Genomic DNA, 18005 nt, shown 5'->3' on the forward strand with positions numbered 1-18005 from the left:
GTGCGCCCCTCCATCCCTCCCACACCAGCCGACACACACTGATTGCTATTAGACTGAGAGGCGCCACAGGGCCCACAACCTCCCTAACACCTTAATATCTAGTTATCTGGCTTGCAGTCACTGCCATGTATCCCCTTTTCTTATTTCTTTCTGCTTCAAACACAATTAGGAATGACAGCTGAATGAATTCTGCGCCCCCTCCTACACTGCGCCCTGAGGCTGGAGCCTCTCCAGCCTATGCCTCGGCCCGGCCCTGATAACAACTATTATAAACAGATCAATCTATAAAAAAAGCAAAGAAATAAAACATCCTGGAGCAGACATGAGAGAAGCATTGCTCTCCACTCTTAACTTTATATAAGTTGACCTCCATATTTCATGCAGACTCTATTCTCCCTTTGGAGTTTTAAAGCATTATACAACTTACTACAAATCAATCAAGATCCAGCAGCTGAAGCAGCACGCCTGATACACAGATACCTACTGGCTGCTTTTTATTAGGCGGCTCAAGCAAGATGAGAAATGTTTTATATATTTAGGTTATGGAGCATTCAAAAGTAACGTATAAAAATGTACTTTTTATGAGCGCTTGAGGTAAGCTGTCCATTCAAGCATTGTGCACACAGAGCAGGGGGATGTATTGCTACTGCATTACATTAAAGCTTTTCTTTATTACTCTTCAGAGCTCTAAAACAGGGCACACAATAATTCACTTAAGCAACTTTATTTAAGTGCCGTTTTGCCTGACTAAAACAGAAGGTGCTGGCAAGTATTCAGCATCACTTGAGCAAGAAGATATTCCCATAATGCATTGGTGGACAGCGAGGGAAGATGTCAATCTTTCCTTTACAGTATGTCCTTGAAAAGCCAGGCAAGCATTTAGGCAGGGGCGGTTCTCTCATGAAGCAAGGTGAAACATTTGCGTCAGGTGCAGAGATTACAGGGGCAGCATTTTTGTACTGTGTTTATACTGACAGTATGCAGTCAGGCTTTGTTCCCATTGCGTTCTGCTCGCATGGCCATTCGTGTTGGCTGGTTTTTGAAGCATTTTTTTTTCCGATTTCTGTTTTTGCACTTTTCTAAGCACTTTTGCAGAACGATTGCTCTTCCTGACGTCAGTGAACTCTTTGATCCGCAAAAGAATAAATACAATGTATTTATTCTTAAAGGACTTCCGAGGCCAAAATCTGCCTCCAAAATGTAAAAAAAGTTAACTACCTGCATGAATTTGTATGGCACGGAGGACGCCGTCCGCGCCCTCCGTGCCGTTCCGTCGGGTCCCCGCCTCTCAATATGACCCCGAATGGCCCCCGACCCCATGGCCAGGATCGGGCTCTGCTGCCTGTATAAAGATGGCCGCCGGCCACGGCTGCGCACTCCACATGGCCGCTACTGCGGCTGCGCAGCACTAGGGCCAACCCCCCGATCCACGCAACAGGAAACAGCCTGTTACGTGAATTGGGGGGTTGGCCGTAGTGCTGCGCAGCCGCAGTAGCAGCCATCCGGAGTGCGCAGCCGCGGCCAGGGCCGGCAGCCATCTTTATACAGGCAGCAGAGCCCGACCCTGGCCGTGGGGTCGGGAGCTATTCGGGATCATATTGAGAGGCGGGGACCCGGCGGAACGGCATGGACGGCGCGGACGGCGTCCTCCATGCCATACAAAGTCATGCAGGTAGTTAACTTTTTTTACATTTTGGGGCAGATTTTGGCCTCGGAAGTCCTTTAAAAATGCTCACGCAATTGCTGCACAAAACGATTTTGTGAGCGGATCAGAAACAAATCGCTCAGATGTGAACTTTCTCATAAAGAAACATTGCACAAGCACTTTCAGGGTGATTTTGAAAATCGCCAGTGCTTAAGAATGTCAAAAGCGCCCCTAGTGTGAATGAGCCCTCAGAGTAGGAGGAGAAGTGAGAGGAGAGCAAGGTGAAGAGATCAGCATTGAGGAAAAGCAGCTTGTTGGGCTGTCTGAGGAGTCTGACAGTGAGTGAGGAGGGGGGAGGCAGGAGAGCAGCAGTGTTTCATTTGACTTGCACAGCAGAAGGGAAGAGGTGGCACTGCTGTCCTGACTGAGGAGAAATGGAGTGGCTGAGGGTGAGCAGTTTGTTTGCCACAGAATCGCAGCCAATCAGTGTGCTATTGTGTTGAGCTGCAGAATGTCATGGGAGAACATTAAATGAAGTAGAGTAAATTGTCGGGTGCTGTGCGATCATTCTAAATTGGGAGGGGGGCACATCCACACATGTTTTCCTCGGGCAGTAAAAAGTCTAGAGCCGGCTACATTCACAGTGTTTCATTGTGGTGCGGCATAACGGCCGGTTTGTGAGTTGTGACACGGCTTGTTACACTGCAGTGCATCACCTATGCGACATTCACAGTGTGGCAGGTTGCAATGCGGTATAATGGCGTATGGTTTCAGAACGCACTACATGCAGTGAATTAATAGTGACTGGGAATTATACTTTTCAATGACTTTATGCTTCACTGTATGCAATGCAATGCAAGGATAACGTGCAGCACCATTTTCCCAATCTGTTGCATTGCCTTCCTTGTGACACAGGGAGTGCGATGCAATGACCAATGTGAACATAGCCTAATAGCTCACCTCAGTAGCACAGTTTAGGAGCTCTGGGCCCCAGTGCAAGTTTTACATTGGACCGCCTAAAGCGCTTTATACAAAACAATTCAATGGAACACTAAAACCTGCAAAGGACAGCTGCAGGGTCAGAGAGGTGTAGGCTGGGGAGGAGAAGAGTCTATTAATGGTTACAACTAATCAAAGCACATATAAAGGTGATCATTACCAGCTTAGCACCAATAAGGAAACTAAAAAAGTGGTTGAAGGAGGGCCCCTACTGAGCCCCTCTGGCCCAGGGGCCCTGGTGTAGTCGCTACCTCTGCACCCACTATTGCTATGCCACTGTCTCACCTATTGTCTGGAATTGTTGGAATATCTGTAAAATTTCTACTGGGGTATAAGTGTTGTATAAGCCAGGGGTACAGGATGCCTTGCTTTTAAAGAGGAACTGTAACCTCCTATTGTACTCAGCACCAGTGTGTACATCATGCCCACTTTATAGGGGAAAAAACAAGTATCTCCTAGTAAAATAATATAAATTTACTTAGTTTCTGTAGCTTTAACCAGTAAGCCACGCCCACCACACTAGCTGCCTCCGCGGATGTATAATAATTAGCCTACTCTCAGTGCCTTCTGGGTAGTGACGTTTAGAAATGTCACAAGCTCTCTCCTGGTGTTTGGGGAAAAAAAAAAGTCTCCTTCAACAAGAGACAGGCAGCAGAGTGAGCCGGCCACGCCCCCAAATCTCCTTCAGTGCCAGCAGCTTTCAGGAGAGTGAGCAGCGTGTATCTAGCAGCCTGCTCACTCATCCACTGTCCTCCTCACTGTTTCTCTCCCACAGGCATGACAGGTAATCTCCAGCATCTGATAAAATGTATACAGTGTGAAACCGCTGCCTGTCTGATGCATCTGGGGGAGGGGGAGAGAGGTCTGACTTCTTAGCCTGAACTTTTTTTACTTTGAGTTCAGAAACAAAGCAGAGAGCAGTGCAGACTCAGTGACAGGCTGCCAGCATGCTTTACACTGCTGTGTCTCCTGTGCTTTGCTTAGAAAGTAGTAAAAGTGCAGAGCTAGAAGTCAGACCTCTCCAGCTGTCCCTTATTTATGCCTTAAAGGGAAGGTTCAGGGAACTCTTGAAAAAAATAAAAATCCCTATCCACTTACCTGGGGCTTCCTCCAGCCCGTGGCAGGCAGGAGGTGCCCTCGCCGCCGCTCCAGAGGCTTCCGGTCGTCTTCGGTGGCCGACCCGACCTGGCCAGGCCGGCTGCCAGGTAGGGCTCTTCTGCGCTCCATGGCCGGGCTCTTCTGCCTCCCACGCGGGCGCGCTGACGTCATCGTACGTCCTCCGGGCTGTACTGCGCAGGCACAGAACTACTGCGCCTGCGCAGTACAGCCCGGAGGACGTCCGATGACGTCAGCGCGCCGGCGTGGGACCCAGAAGAGCCCGGCCATGGAGCGCAGAAGAGCCCGACCTGGCAGCCGGCCTGGCCAGGTCGGGTCGGCCACCGAAGACGACCGGAAGCCTCTGGAGCGGCGGCGAGGGCACCTCCTGCCTGCCACGGGCTGGAGAAAGCCCCAGGTAAGTGGATAGGGATTTTTATTTTTTTCAAGAGTTCCCTGAACCTTCCCTTTAAAGGAGTCCTCAAGGGAATTGAAGGAAAATAAGTGCTACTTACCCGGGGCTTCGTCCAGCCACAAGCTCCCAGCATGTCCCTTGGTGCAGCTCTGCGATGAGCCGTTCGCTTGTGAAGCTTTCCGGTCCCCGGCGATGACGTCAGGCCGACCAGGAGGTACTGCACCTGCGTGAGGGGTGCTGTCAATCACTGCCACGTGGACCGGAGCATACTGCAGAGGCGCAGAACTACTACGCCTGCGCAGTACGCTCCGGTCCACGTGGCAGTGATAGCGACGCTCACGCAGGTGCAGTACAGGCTGACCTCCTGGTCAGCCTTCGTCCTGGTCAGCCTGGACGAAGCCCCGGGTAAGTGGCACTTATTTTCCTCATATCCCTTGATGACTCCTTTAAAGAGAACCTGAACTGAAAATAAAAAGTAAAAATAACCATACACAGATCATACTTACCTCCTGTATACTCCTCAATCTCTTTCTCCTCTCCTGCGTCCCATTTGTCCACTGTGATCAATTAAATTCTCCATCCTCCATTTTAAAAATGGCCATTACCCCTTAACAGCTTCCTGGTCAGCACACTGTTAAACTGTAATATCACACCACTTGAGCCATAGGGAAACATGGACATTACCTTGCACATTCAGTTGTAACTGACAACTGCTGATATATAACTGACAGCAACTGGTATATTTCAGTTCTGACAAAATATTGTCAGAACTGGAAGGCATCATTGTAAGAAGAAAATGGTGAGCTTCTGAGAGGAACTGACGGTGGGGTTAGTATTCAATATTCATTTGCAGCTACGTCATGTGTTTATTTTGACACAGGATTAGACTGTGAGCTCCTCTAAGGACAGTCAGTGACATGACTATGTACTCTGTAAAGTTCAGCAGAAGATGTGAGTGCTATATAACTACATAATAATATGGTAGATCATTACATTATGACTATGGTAGGATTAGACTGTGAGCTCCTCTGAGGACAGTCAGTGACATGACTATATATTCTGTAAACTGCTGCAGAAGGTGTCAGTGCTATATAAACACATAATAATAATATGGTAGGACATTAGACTATGACTATGGTAGGATTAGATTGTGAGCTCCTCTGAGGACAGTCAGTGACATGACTATGTATACCGTAAAGTGCTGCAGAAGATGTCAGTGCTATATAAATACATAAAAATAATATGGAAGGACATTAGACTATGACTTTGGTAGGATTAGAGTGTAAGCTCCTCTGAGGACAGTCAGAGACATGACTATGTACTCTGTAATGTGCTGCAGAAGAGGTCAGTGCCATATAAATACATAATAATAATAATAATATGGTAGGACATTAGACTATGACTATGGTAGGATTAGACTGTGAGCTCCTCTGAGGACAGTCAGTGACATGACTATGTACCCTGTAATGTGCTGCAGAAGATGTCAGTGCTATATAAACACATAATAATAATATGGTAGGACATTACACAATGGCCTCAATTCACTAAGCTTTATCAAACACTTTACCGAACGTTTGATAAGTTACCTCATGGGTAAAATCTAATTTTGAATCAGTGCAGTTTCTAGGCTAAAATGCACCCAGGGCGAGGGTGTAAAAATTGCGCCCCCCCCCCCCCAGGTTAGATAGGTAGGTGCCTCTCAGTATAGGTTAGATTAGGTAGGTGCCCCCTAGTATAGGCTAGATTAGACAGGTGCCCCCCAGAATAGGTTAGATTAGGTAGCTGCCCCCCAGTATAGGTTAGATAAGGTAGCTGCCCCCCCAGTATAGGTTAGGTAGGTGCCCCCCAGTATAGGTTAGATAGGTAGCTGCCCCCCAGTATAGGTTAGATTAGGTAGCTGCCCCCCAGTGTAGGTTAGATAGGTAGCTGCCCCCCCCAGTGTTGGTTATATTAGGTAGCTGCCCCCCAGTGTAGGTTAGATAGGTAGCTGCCCCCCCAGTGTTGGTTATATTAGGTAGCTGCCCCCCAGTGTAGGTTAGATAGGTAGCTGCCCCCCAGCGTAGGTTAGATTAGGTAGGTGCCCCCCAGTGTAGGTTAGATAGGTAGCTGCCCCCCAGCGTAGGTTAGATTAGGTAGCTGCCCCCAGTATAGGTTAGATAGGTAGCTGCCCCCCAGCGTAGGTTAGATTAGGTAGCTGCCCCCAGTATAGGTTAGATTAGGTAGCTGCCCCCCAGTGTAGGTTAGATTAGGTAGCTGCCCCCAGTATAGGTTAGATAGGTAGCTGCCCCCCAGCGTAGGTTAGATTAGGTAGCTGCCCCCAGTATAGGTTAGATAGGTAGCTGCCCCCCAGCGTAGGTTAGATTAGGTAGCTGCCCCCAGTATAGGTTAGATAGGTAGCTGCCCCCCAGTGTAGGTTAGATTAGGTAGGTGCCCCCCAGTGTAGGTTAGATAGGTAGGTGCCCCCCAGCGTAGGTTAGATTAGCAGCTGCCCCCCAGCGTAGGTTAGATTAGGTAGGTGCCCCCAGAATAGGTTAGATAGGTAGATGCCCCCAATAATGGAGGGGGGAGCCGCAAGGAGGGCAGCCCGACCTCTCCCTCCCTCTCCTCTCCCGGGCGCCCTCCGTGCTCCCCCCTCAGATGCAGAGTCGCTGAGCAGCAGGGAAGCGCTGTTTACAACTCACCGGCTGCCTGGCTCCAAGCGCTGCTCTCTCGCCGCTGGTCTGTCTCCTCTCTCTGTATATGTACTGATACACGCTGCTTCCTGTAGCCGGAAGCAGCGTGTATCAGTACATATACAGAGAGGGGAGACCAGCGGCGAGAGAGCAGCGCTTGGAGCCAGGCAGCCGGTGAGTTGTAAACAGCGCTTCCCTGCTGCTCACCGACTCTGCATCTGAGGGGGGAGCACGGAGGGCGCCCGGGAGAGGAGAGGGAGGGAGAGGTCGGGCTGCTCTCCCCGCGGCTCCGGCTCCCCCCTCCATTATAGCGCCCCCCTCCCAACAGCGCCCCGGGCGGCGGCACGCTCCGCACGGGGCAAGAAACGGGGCTGTTTTGAATTCACTAAGGTGTTCTATATTTATCAAATGTTTTATCGATAACATGTTTAATAAATGTATAACACCTTTGTGAATTCAAAATTAGATTTTACTCATGAGGTAAATTATCAAACGTTCGGTAAAGTGTTTGATAAAGCTTAGTGAATTGAGGCCTATGACTATGGTAGGATTAGATTGTGAGCTCCTCTGAGGACAGTCAGCGACATGAATATGTACTCTTTACAGTGCTGCAGATGATGTCAGATGAGTGTGCTCTTCAGGGCCCATTCACACTGGGGCGATTCGTAGGCGGTTTCTGCAGATTAAAGTGCTTGTGTAATCCCAATCGCTCAAAAATCATGAAAATGTAGTCAAAAATATGCGTTTGCTGCAAAAAAAAAAATCACAGCCGCAAAACGCTAGCGCTAATTGCCAGCATTTTGTGATCCCCAGTGTGAATGGGCCCAATCTGTCCTACTCTGATGGCTGGCTCTGCAGACTGCTCCAGCATCACTACAGTACAAAGCTCTTGGGGATTTGGGGTGAAAAGGCTGGAGGCAGGGTGCTGTACTCAAGACCCTGCAGAATACTGAATAGGGACTGTCTACAAATCTTTGTATTTCTTATCAGTGGACGAGCAGATGCAGTCATTAGCACAATTGTGCAGGGGGGAGAAAGCTTATAATCAAATCAGATTAAAATCACGCCGCCAAGTGCATGCCTGATTGACAACGCAACCAATTTCAGGCTGATATTTGGGCACATGAGTCAATCGGAAATGCTGCAAATTGGCTATCATGGTTGGTCGGGTGCATGGCGGTAAAAGGCAAGCGATATCGGGGTGAGTGACGAAACTCCTGGCGCTATGTGTGTATGTGTATTTACACATTACCTGTCCTGTGTCCCAGTGACCGCCCTCTTCTGAATCCGCTGCTACACTTCCCATACTTGCTGCCGGCACATATCTCGCTGGCGTGCGTGTGTGACGTTACGCTGGCCGGCATTTAAAGGGAGGAGCAGTGGAAGACAGATACAGGACAGGTAATGTATAAATACACATACATGTACATACATTTATACACAGAGGAACAGTGGCGGGCTCTGCCGATTTCCAGGAGATTTCATGCTGAAATTGATCGGCAATCGGCCTGTGGTGTGTGAGCAGCTGACAAATCTCTCTCTAATCAGATTCGATTAGAGAGATATTTGTCTCTTGGTCGAATCTGCCCATCATTGCCTGATGTATGGCTAGCTTTAGTTTTCAGTCTCTCAAGACATGGAAAAGAAACTTTTTTTTCCTGGACTGCCAGAAAATTTACAGTGCCTTTGTAGACAGCTCTGTGCTTCAGGGCCCTTTTCCACTGCAAAACGCAACTACAAATGCATTTGCGTTTCCCCAATTTTGATGTTCGTTTTGTGCGTTTTTTATGCGTTTGCAGTCTCCGTTTTTCTGATTGGCAAATGGCAAGTGTTGTCTTGAAAATAGATACTGGTGGTTAAATCAATACATAACGCAAAACACATTTCTATGCGTTTTTCATGCATTCCTATACTTTACATTGAAACACAAAACGCATCATAATCGCACAGACATGGGTTTGCGTTTTGTAAAAACCGGAACGCAGCAGTGGAAAAGGCCACCCAAGATTCTTATTTTAAATAAGCTGCACTTCAGAATCAGCAAACGCATGCGTTTTGCGTTTCTGGGAAAAACGCAGCTAGTGGCCCTTATGCTGTAATGCCAGTGGTTTGAAACGCCTCTGCTATTCAGCTATATTACAATACACTAATCAGCATCTCCAGCTCATTCCCTGTCTGCTTCTGTTTACACATGTGCATATTATACTTCCTGGGCTTCTGCAAATTATGTCAGTTAGGAAAAAAAAAAGGTTGGGGAAGGAGAGTGTAACAACCTTCACTATGGGCGTGTTTTCAACTGCTGGGATGAAGAGAAAAAAACTTGCTACTCCTGCCAGTAGTAAACAGGGATCCTCCCATGCTGCCTATGGCATGTTTACAGCACCTTGCTGACAGGGTTGCGAGATTTATTAGTCAATCCTTCTTATCTAGATACTTAAATCACTGTCTTATACTGCTTTTTAAGGAATATTTATTCCTCCTTACAGTTCCTCTTTAAGGCACATAACTGAGAGAACAAACAAAGAGTGCATTCAGTCTGGTGACATTGGGCCAGAGACTATTTACAACCCAGGATCCTGTAGGCACAGGTGTTCTTGTGCCCTAAACCCCACCCTTCAACACAAGCCACACCCCCAAGTAACAATATTGTGAACTCTAATCCTTGCTTCATGTGACTAACTGTCCTTGGGATCGTACACTCTAATGTTGGTAAGGATGACATGAGGCAGTCAGTGATGTCTAATGTTGGTAAGGATGACATGAGGCAGTCAGTGATTAGAGTGTACGATCCTAAAAATCCAAGCAATCAATTTTAGTTATTTGGTACTGGGGTTGTTGTGAAGGTTAGAGTAAGGGTTAAACCCAAATTCCGGGTATAAAAAAATAGACCAGACCTCATCTCTAGCCATAGACACATACACACCTGTACAGACACACACACACACATACATACCTGTGCAGACACACATCTGTACAGACACACACACACACACATACATACCTGTGCAGACACACACCTGTATAGACACACTAACCTGTATAGACACACACACACACACACACATACACACACACATACCTGAGGCTTTCTCCAGCCCCCTTCAGCTGAATCGCTCCCCCGTCGCCATCCTCCACCTCCTGGTCTGGATCCTCCGTAAGGGCTCCCAGTAAATTTGGAAGTCAGACTTACTGTGCTCCTGTCGCTGGGAGCCTTCTGCGCCTGCTTCATACTACTGCGCAGACGCAGAACTCTCCTGTCCGTGGAAAAACGACAGGGGTTCCCGGGCGGCACACACAAAGTTACCGGGAGCCCTTATGGAGAATCCAGGAGAAGGCGCTGACGGAGCGATCAGGCTGAAAGGGGGCTGGAGGAAGCCCCAGGAATGTATCTATTTTTTTTTATTTCATCTCAGGTTATTTCTTAATTTACAGCAGTCTAATACATGATCACTTTAAAACACTGCAGAAAAAGTATAAATGTTTAAAATAATAATAAATACTGAATAAGCCTGAAAGTTTGAGAACTTCAAATCTAAAACCTGGAAGTGACTTATAATTTTATTATATGTGACAATAGAGGCTGCATTTTTCTCATTATGCATCAGAGCAGGCTTTGATCATGGAATCTAGCTGTAGAGCTGTCTGCTTCACTGAAAGATTCCTGGCATACCAATTTGCTTCTCTCTTTTTTCTCTGCTATCCTCTATAAAATGTTTAAGCTTGATATAAGGCTTTCTATTGCAACATTTGCTGACTCAGAGTGGTCTCTGTCCCATGACTGTATTGTTCCCAACAAGGGAAAGTGCCATTCTCTTTTGTCTATCACCAGCTCCCCCCCCCCCCCCCCCCCCAGCCCCCACTTGCTACATGTGTAACTGATTTCTTACGCGATATAACTGAATAATGGAGTCAAATTTTGTATTTATCGCAGACTTTGAAGTAGACATTTCAATCTGTGATTCGTATACAACAGCTTTTAATGTTCGTTGTGGTCAGCCATGCGTGAAGTGGAATTTCAGAAGTACTCGTCTAAAAGGAATTTTAAAACAAACTTTTTTTTTCTAGTAAAGAAATACATTTTCTTAAATGATGAAAAGTGTGGGTGTCTAGGATTGCATTGTTTGAAGCAAAACGCTCAATTTACTCCAGTGCTATTATATTAAAGATATATATGTCACCTACCTGCATGTGTAGAACATGAAGGAATAATGTGTAATAGGAGTCTCCATTCAACGTGCAATGGTTTTATGTGCCACCAGAGGCAGCGGTGTAGCTACAAAGCCACAGGTCCCAGTAGAGATTATTATTATTGATTTACAGTGGCTTGCAAAAGTATTTGGCCCCCTTGAAGTTTTCCACATTTTGTCACATTACTGTCACAAACATGAATCAATTTTATTGGAATTCCACATGAAAACCCAACACAAAGTGGTGTACACGTGAAAAGTGGAACGAAAATCATACATGATTCCAAACATTTTTTTACAAATCAATAACTGCAAAGTGGGGTGTGTGTAATTATTCAGCCCCCTTTGGTCTGAGTGCAGTCAGTTGCCCATAGACATTGCCTGATGAGTGCTAATGACTAAATAGAGTGCACCTGTGTGTAATCTAAAGTCAGTACAAATACAGCTGCTCTGTGACGGCCTCAGAGGTTGTCTAAAAGAATCTTGGGAGCTGCAACACCACCAAGTCCAAAGAACACACCAGACAGGTCAGGGATCAAGTTATTGAGAAATTTAAAGCAGGATTAGGCTACAAAAGATTTTCAAAGCCTTGAACATCCCATGGAGCACTGTTCAAGCGATCATTCAGAAATGGAAGGAGTATGGCACAACTGTAAACCTACCAAGACAAGGCCATCCACCTAAACTCACAGGCCGAACAAGGAGAGCACTGATCAGTAATGCAGCCAAGAGGCCCATGGTGACTCTGGACGAGTTGCAGAGATCTACAGCTCAGGTGGGGGAATCTGTCCATAGGACAACTATTACTCGTGCACTGCACAAAGTTGGGCTTTATGGAAGAGTGGCAAGAAGAAAGCCATTGTTCACAGAAAAGCATAAGAAGCCCCATTTGCAGTTTGCCACAAGCCATGTGGGGGACACAGCAAACATGTGTAAAAAGGTGCTCTGGTCAGATGAGACAAAAATGGAACTTTTTGGCCAAAATGCAAAACGCTATGTGTGGCGGAAAACTAACACTGCACATTACTCTGAACACACCATCCCCACTGTCAAATATGGTGGTGGCAGCATCGTGCTCTGGGGTGCTTCTCTTTAGCAGGGACAGGGAAGCTGGTCAGAGTTGATGGGAAGATGGATGGAGCCAAATACAGGGCAAGCTTGGAAGAAAACCTTTTGGAGTCTGCAAAAGACTTGAGACTGGGGTGGAGGTTCACCTTCCAGCAGGACAACAACTCTAAACATAAAGCCAGGGCAACAATGGAATGGTTTAAAACAAAACATATCCATGTGTTAGAATGGCCCAGTCAATGTCCAGATCTAAATCCAATCGAGAATCTGTGGGAAGATCTGAAAACTGTGTTCACAAACGCTTTCCATCTAATCTGACTGAGCTGGAGCTGTTTTGCAAAGAAGAATGGGCAAGGATTTCAGTTTCCAGATGTGCAAAGCTGGTAGAGACATACCCTAAAAGACTGGCAGCTGTAATTGCAGCAAAAGGTGGTTCTACAAAGTATTGACTCAGGGGGCTGAATAATTACGCACACTCCGCTTTGCAGTTATTGATTTGTAAAAAATGTTTGGAATCATGTATGATTTTCGTTCCACTTCTCACATGTACACCACTTTGTATTGGTCTTTCACGTGGAATTCCAATAATATTGATACATGTTTGTGGCAGTAATGTGACAAAATGTGGAAAACTTCAAGGGGGCCGAATACTTTTGCAAGCCACTGTATAAAGTGCCAACATATTCCATGGCGCTGTACAGAGTAAGAAAAAAAAAACATGAGGTACATAATTATACAGACTATGGTATACATTAAATATGGACACGGGTACAAAATACAGAATTGATAATTACAATGACAAATGTAATATGATGAATAAAATGTATAACAAAGTGCAAGCTGCAAAATGAATGACAAATTCCAAGACACAAATGATGAGAGAAGCCTGCTCTTGGGAGCTTACAATCTAAAGGAATGGGGGGTTGGGGGGGTGCAAGAGGTGGTAAGTATGCAGTATTCATACAGGCAGTGTGTTTGCAGGTTATCTAGTAAGGAGTACAACTGGCCAGAGGTCTAAGGGGGAAAGGCCTACGTGAGAACATATCCTTGCTTGAAAAAGTGAGTTTTGAGGAAGCGTTTAAAGATTTCAAAGGTTGGATGACTGATGTGCTGTGGAGGGGTGAAGCACATGAGAAGTCTTGTATATGTGAATGCGAGGAGGTGATTCTAGAGGAGGACAAAAGAAGCTCATGTGTAGATCTGGGAGAATTTTAGAGACTAGCATCACTAACTCTCTTTAAAAAAAACAAGAGTTTTCTTTCTTAAAACAGAAAGAATTTGCGATAATTCAGGTTGGAGTGAGCTTGAGATGTCTCCCAGAGCAACACTGCTGAATATATGCAAATTAACCATTGTTGCCCTTAAAAGCTAAACACACTTCCAGAACCGCTGGAATGCAATATCGTGTCAGCTTGTTTATTTGTACAGAGCCATAATAATCCAACATGCATACAGACTGTTTCAGATTGTTTGATCCTCATTAGTGCATGGCATGGATTAATATGGCTCTATGGAATAGGGCTTGTAACACCAAGAGGTACAAACTAACCAGCAAGGTCATGGTGACCCAGAACTCATTGGAGTGTGTGAGGGGCTACAATGGTCCTAAAAGCCCCCTTACTAAAATACTAAATAAAACAAGAGTTTGCTTTCTTAAAACAGAAAGAATTTGCGATAATTCAGGTTGGAGTAAGCTTGAGATGTCTCCCAGTGCATCACTGCTGAATATATGCAAATTAACCATAGTTGCCGCTCTTTAAATTTAAGATCTCTTCAAAAAAATGTTGCTTACCTGGCTGTAGTAGTTTTTGAATCACTAACCTGCAGCAAGCACTCTGCATACCTGATCTTCATACTCATTCAAGAGCAATCATTCATAACTATACCACAGATTAAGCTTGACAACCAGAAAGACTTTAGCAGGAAGTTACCAAAAAGGCAACCTTTCAAAAGATTGAATCAGATACAGCAGAAAAAAATGGAAGTAAATAAGGTCAGCTGAGCTGCCCAAGTAGTCAATGAATCCATCTATCTTTATCTGATTGCCATCTGGAGTGGGGAAGGAATTTTTTCCCCTTTGGGGCTAATTGGACTGTGCCTTCTAAGGGTTTTTCACCTTCCTTTGGATCAACAGGGATATGTGAGGGAGCAGGCTGGTGTTTTACTGTGTTCTCTGGTTGAACTCGATAGACGTATGTCTTTTTTCAACCCAAATAACTGTAACTATGTAACATCATACCAGTATCAATAGGGAGACTGGAAAGGTCAACGGGCAGGAACCTACATCCCTTACTCTTAAAAATAGTAGTAATATTCCTTTGAATATAGCTCTGAAACAAAAAAAATGGTTTGCCATTCAGTTTTCAGTGAAGGTTATATGATTCATTGATATCACTCACATTTAATTAAACAATATCTGCACCTTTGGAGCACGTTCATAGCACCACTGTAATTTCAGTAAATTTGTCCATCATGATAAAAATCAAATTTGCACACTTACATTGCTTTGATACTGTTTTTTGAGTCCCATGATTAGCAATTCCAACCATGCAAACAGGTAATCACCATGCATGTATTGTAGACAAATGAATTTCTAAAGTATTGGCATATTGTGCATTGCTTTTTCATTGGGCAATGACAGTCACTTAGTACCCCACAGTCAGGACGGGAGTCACAATCTAGTGTTCATCCCTCTGCACTCTAGGGTCTATTTTGGGAGAACACCAGTTAACCTACCAGTATGTTTTAGAAATGATAGGCAGAATGTGTACGTCCACAAGAAACCAAAATAGGCATGTGCAGAACAAAGCAGCTCTATCTGGCTACTGTCATGGGCAAGATTAAAATCTGGAAATTCAGCACTGCAAGGCAAGAACGCCAGCAACTCATCCAATGTACCATCCATGACTTAATTGCTTATTGAACAGACATTCACGAAGCAATTAACCCTATTCATTTCTGGTCTTATGAATCTCAGCCTAGGAGAAGTCTTCTTCTTTTTTTATTTTTTATTTTAAGTCAGCGAGGGTAAGATATTTCTGTTCCACAAAAAAATAATTTTATGCAATTTGCAAAAATAAAAAGTTAGGCTTTATGGTTTATCCTATTTTTATTACTCATGGCACATAAATATTGTACATTCAGACAGTATTACATCTTTCCGTACTACCAGGTTCACAGATTTATGTTATTAATATGTCCCCTGGGCCACTTTTCTCTGTCCATAGATTTTTTGTTACAGTAAAGCTTCAGGCAACCTCAGTGAAATAATTTAGTGCAGTCACCATGGCATTAAGGCTTCCTCCTAAGTATCACAGCCTACAAGGCTGGCAAGAAAATGCAACAATAATGATATGAAAATAAAGTAAACAAGACCCTGAGATTTTAAAGATGGGACTAAAAGGTTAAAGGTGACAATTGAATAAGTTGTCCTATAACAAAATACATATAACTAATTTACAGTATTGCTTTAATGTAAACAAATAACATATAATAATAATTAGTATTATTTGTATTATTATTTATTGTATTTACAAAGAGCCAACATATTACGCAATGCGGTAGATAAATGGGGTACCATATAAGGTAGGACACACAAGGAGCTCACAACAAAACAAGATCATGCAAACGTCTTTGATTACAGTAGTAGTACAGAGAGGAGGGCCCTGCCAGAGGCTTACAATCTAAAGGATGGGAATAGAGACAGTAGGTGTAACGATTGTGGGATATCTCCGTGTTCAGCGCACAAAGATGTGCGCTGACACTGCGGAGGTCCTCCACAAGCGTGTCAAGATGCTAGAACCCAGCTTTTGGTGCAAGCACCAGTAGAGGGAAATTCCTGTCGGCAGAGGGCGCTGGGGAGCGCAGAGGAACCAATCCCCTGCACCTCCACAAATGCCAAACAGGAATTGCACGAAGCGCAGAACGCAATCGCAAGAGAAGCGATTGCGAATGAGAACGAGCAAAGGGACAGGTTGTATGTGTGTGCGCCAATCTAGTCGCCACCCCGCGACCGCGCACACACAACAGCAGGTGCGAAACAGAAACGCAACCGCCAAGAACGGCGATTGCCAGAAGTGACACAAGGCAGATCAGAACAGAATACGAGGATAGCAAAGGCACAGTAAATCATACAATGAGAAGATACAGAAAATAATAAACGCTAGCTAACCGCGAACACCGCACTCATTCGCAACAGTGCACGCGGTTATGCGCGGTCTCCACGTGATAAGCACAATAGAGACAAGCACGCCTAACTAACCATCAACAGACAAACACGAAACAAAGAACGTGAACGCTTGCTTAACGGTTACCCCATCGAGCCTACAGCAAGCGCCCGTATCAGACAAGACAGACAAACGAGAAACAGGAACTAGGCAGAAAGGATCCACCGCTCTTCCGCCAGAGCAAGTGTGATCCAAGCAGGAACACAGATCAGAAAGATCCACAGCCGCTAACGCTAGCGGCTAGTGCGATCTAAACAAGACAGATCAGATGAGGTAGCTGGTAGCAACCGCTGCTCCAGCTTACACTCCAGGAACTAGATCAGAAGGATCCACAGCCGCTACCGCTAGAGGCTAGTGCGATCCAAACAAGACAGAGCGATTCGCTATCAACCGCCGCTGGTGACAGCGCAATCGCGACAGACAAGACAGGACAGAATAGGCAGTACAAATTATACACAAACTGACTGCACTAACTAGGAATGCAAGGAGCACTCCCCAAGAATTAACTATACTAAGATAGCAGTGGCTGACACTCCAGGTGAGTCCAGCAGGAACAAACCTCTATGAGCAGCGAAGCATTGTGGGACACACATACTACTTATAGTACACGCCTCCAATGAATGTGGCCAGGCAATTTGCATGACAACGTATGCAAATTCCTCAGCAAGCACAAGCTGCAAAACTGACAGAAGGTCTACTTTCCAGAGTCCTGCAGCATGCAGACCTGAATAATGATCAAAAGGCTGCCTGCCTGCGCAGGCAGCTGAGCGGATCGTTACAGTACCCCCCCCCCCCCTCTAGGGACAAATTCCAGACGTCTTTCAAAACTGGCGTTACCAAAAAACTCTAACTGAAGACTCATGAAGGTCGGGGCAGCCCGACAAGGTCCAATTCCAGAGTCAGTCCACCCGAAACCGACCTCATCGGAAACAGAAGCCACCGAAACATGCCCATCACTACTACCAGTCTTAGCGTAACACCCATCAGGACTGTGGATACCAGAGAAAAAGCCATCGACACCCTCCAGACAATACCCACCACCTTCCAAGGAGCGTCCGAAAATACCAAACCTGCCACAATACCTGTTCGAAGTGTCCCTTACAACATCCCTTACAACACAAAAGCCACCATTGATCTTATCCAGGGGACCAAGCAAAATCTCTCCCGGAATCTCCCAGAACCTTTTGAAGCTCCACAGAGATCCCAAGAGGGCAGAACAATCACCAGGCTCACATGGAGAATTACCAAGAACCCCCATGGAACCAATGACAATTCCGGATTCAGAATTACGAGGACACCCATCAAGATCAAGACTTTCAGGGACCACTTCTGGGCATGCAAGCAGGCAGGCTAAATCAGAGCATGTCTCCACCGAGGAAGCATCTGAGTACGCTGGTAACCGAGGCACACTTGGGCTTTCTGGGTCACAGAGCACACTGGGGTACACCAGCACAGGAGAAACCTCAGTACATGTCGGGGAACTGCCAGCCTCAGAGTCCGGCACGACAAGACCAAAACCAGTACCGGACAGAGAATCATCATGAGTGGAGGTCACAGACACTGGATTTTTACAAGAAGACTCGGATACAAATTCAGAAATTTCTGTGACAATAATATCATCATTGACTACATATAAGTGAAGCTCCATCAGAGCTGAAAAGGTAGCCAGCAAGGCAGCAATGCCTATGGAAGAGGGTA

Source organism: Hyperolius riggenbachi, chromosome 4 (assembly GCF_040937935.1).
Source record: "Hyperolius riggenbachi isolate aHypRig1 chromosome 4, aHypRig1.pri, whole genome shotgun sequence".
NCBI lineage: Eukaryota > Metazoa > Chordata > Amphibia > Anura > Hyperoliidae > Hyperolius > Hyperolius riggenbachi.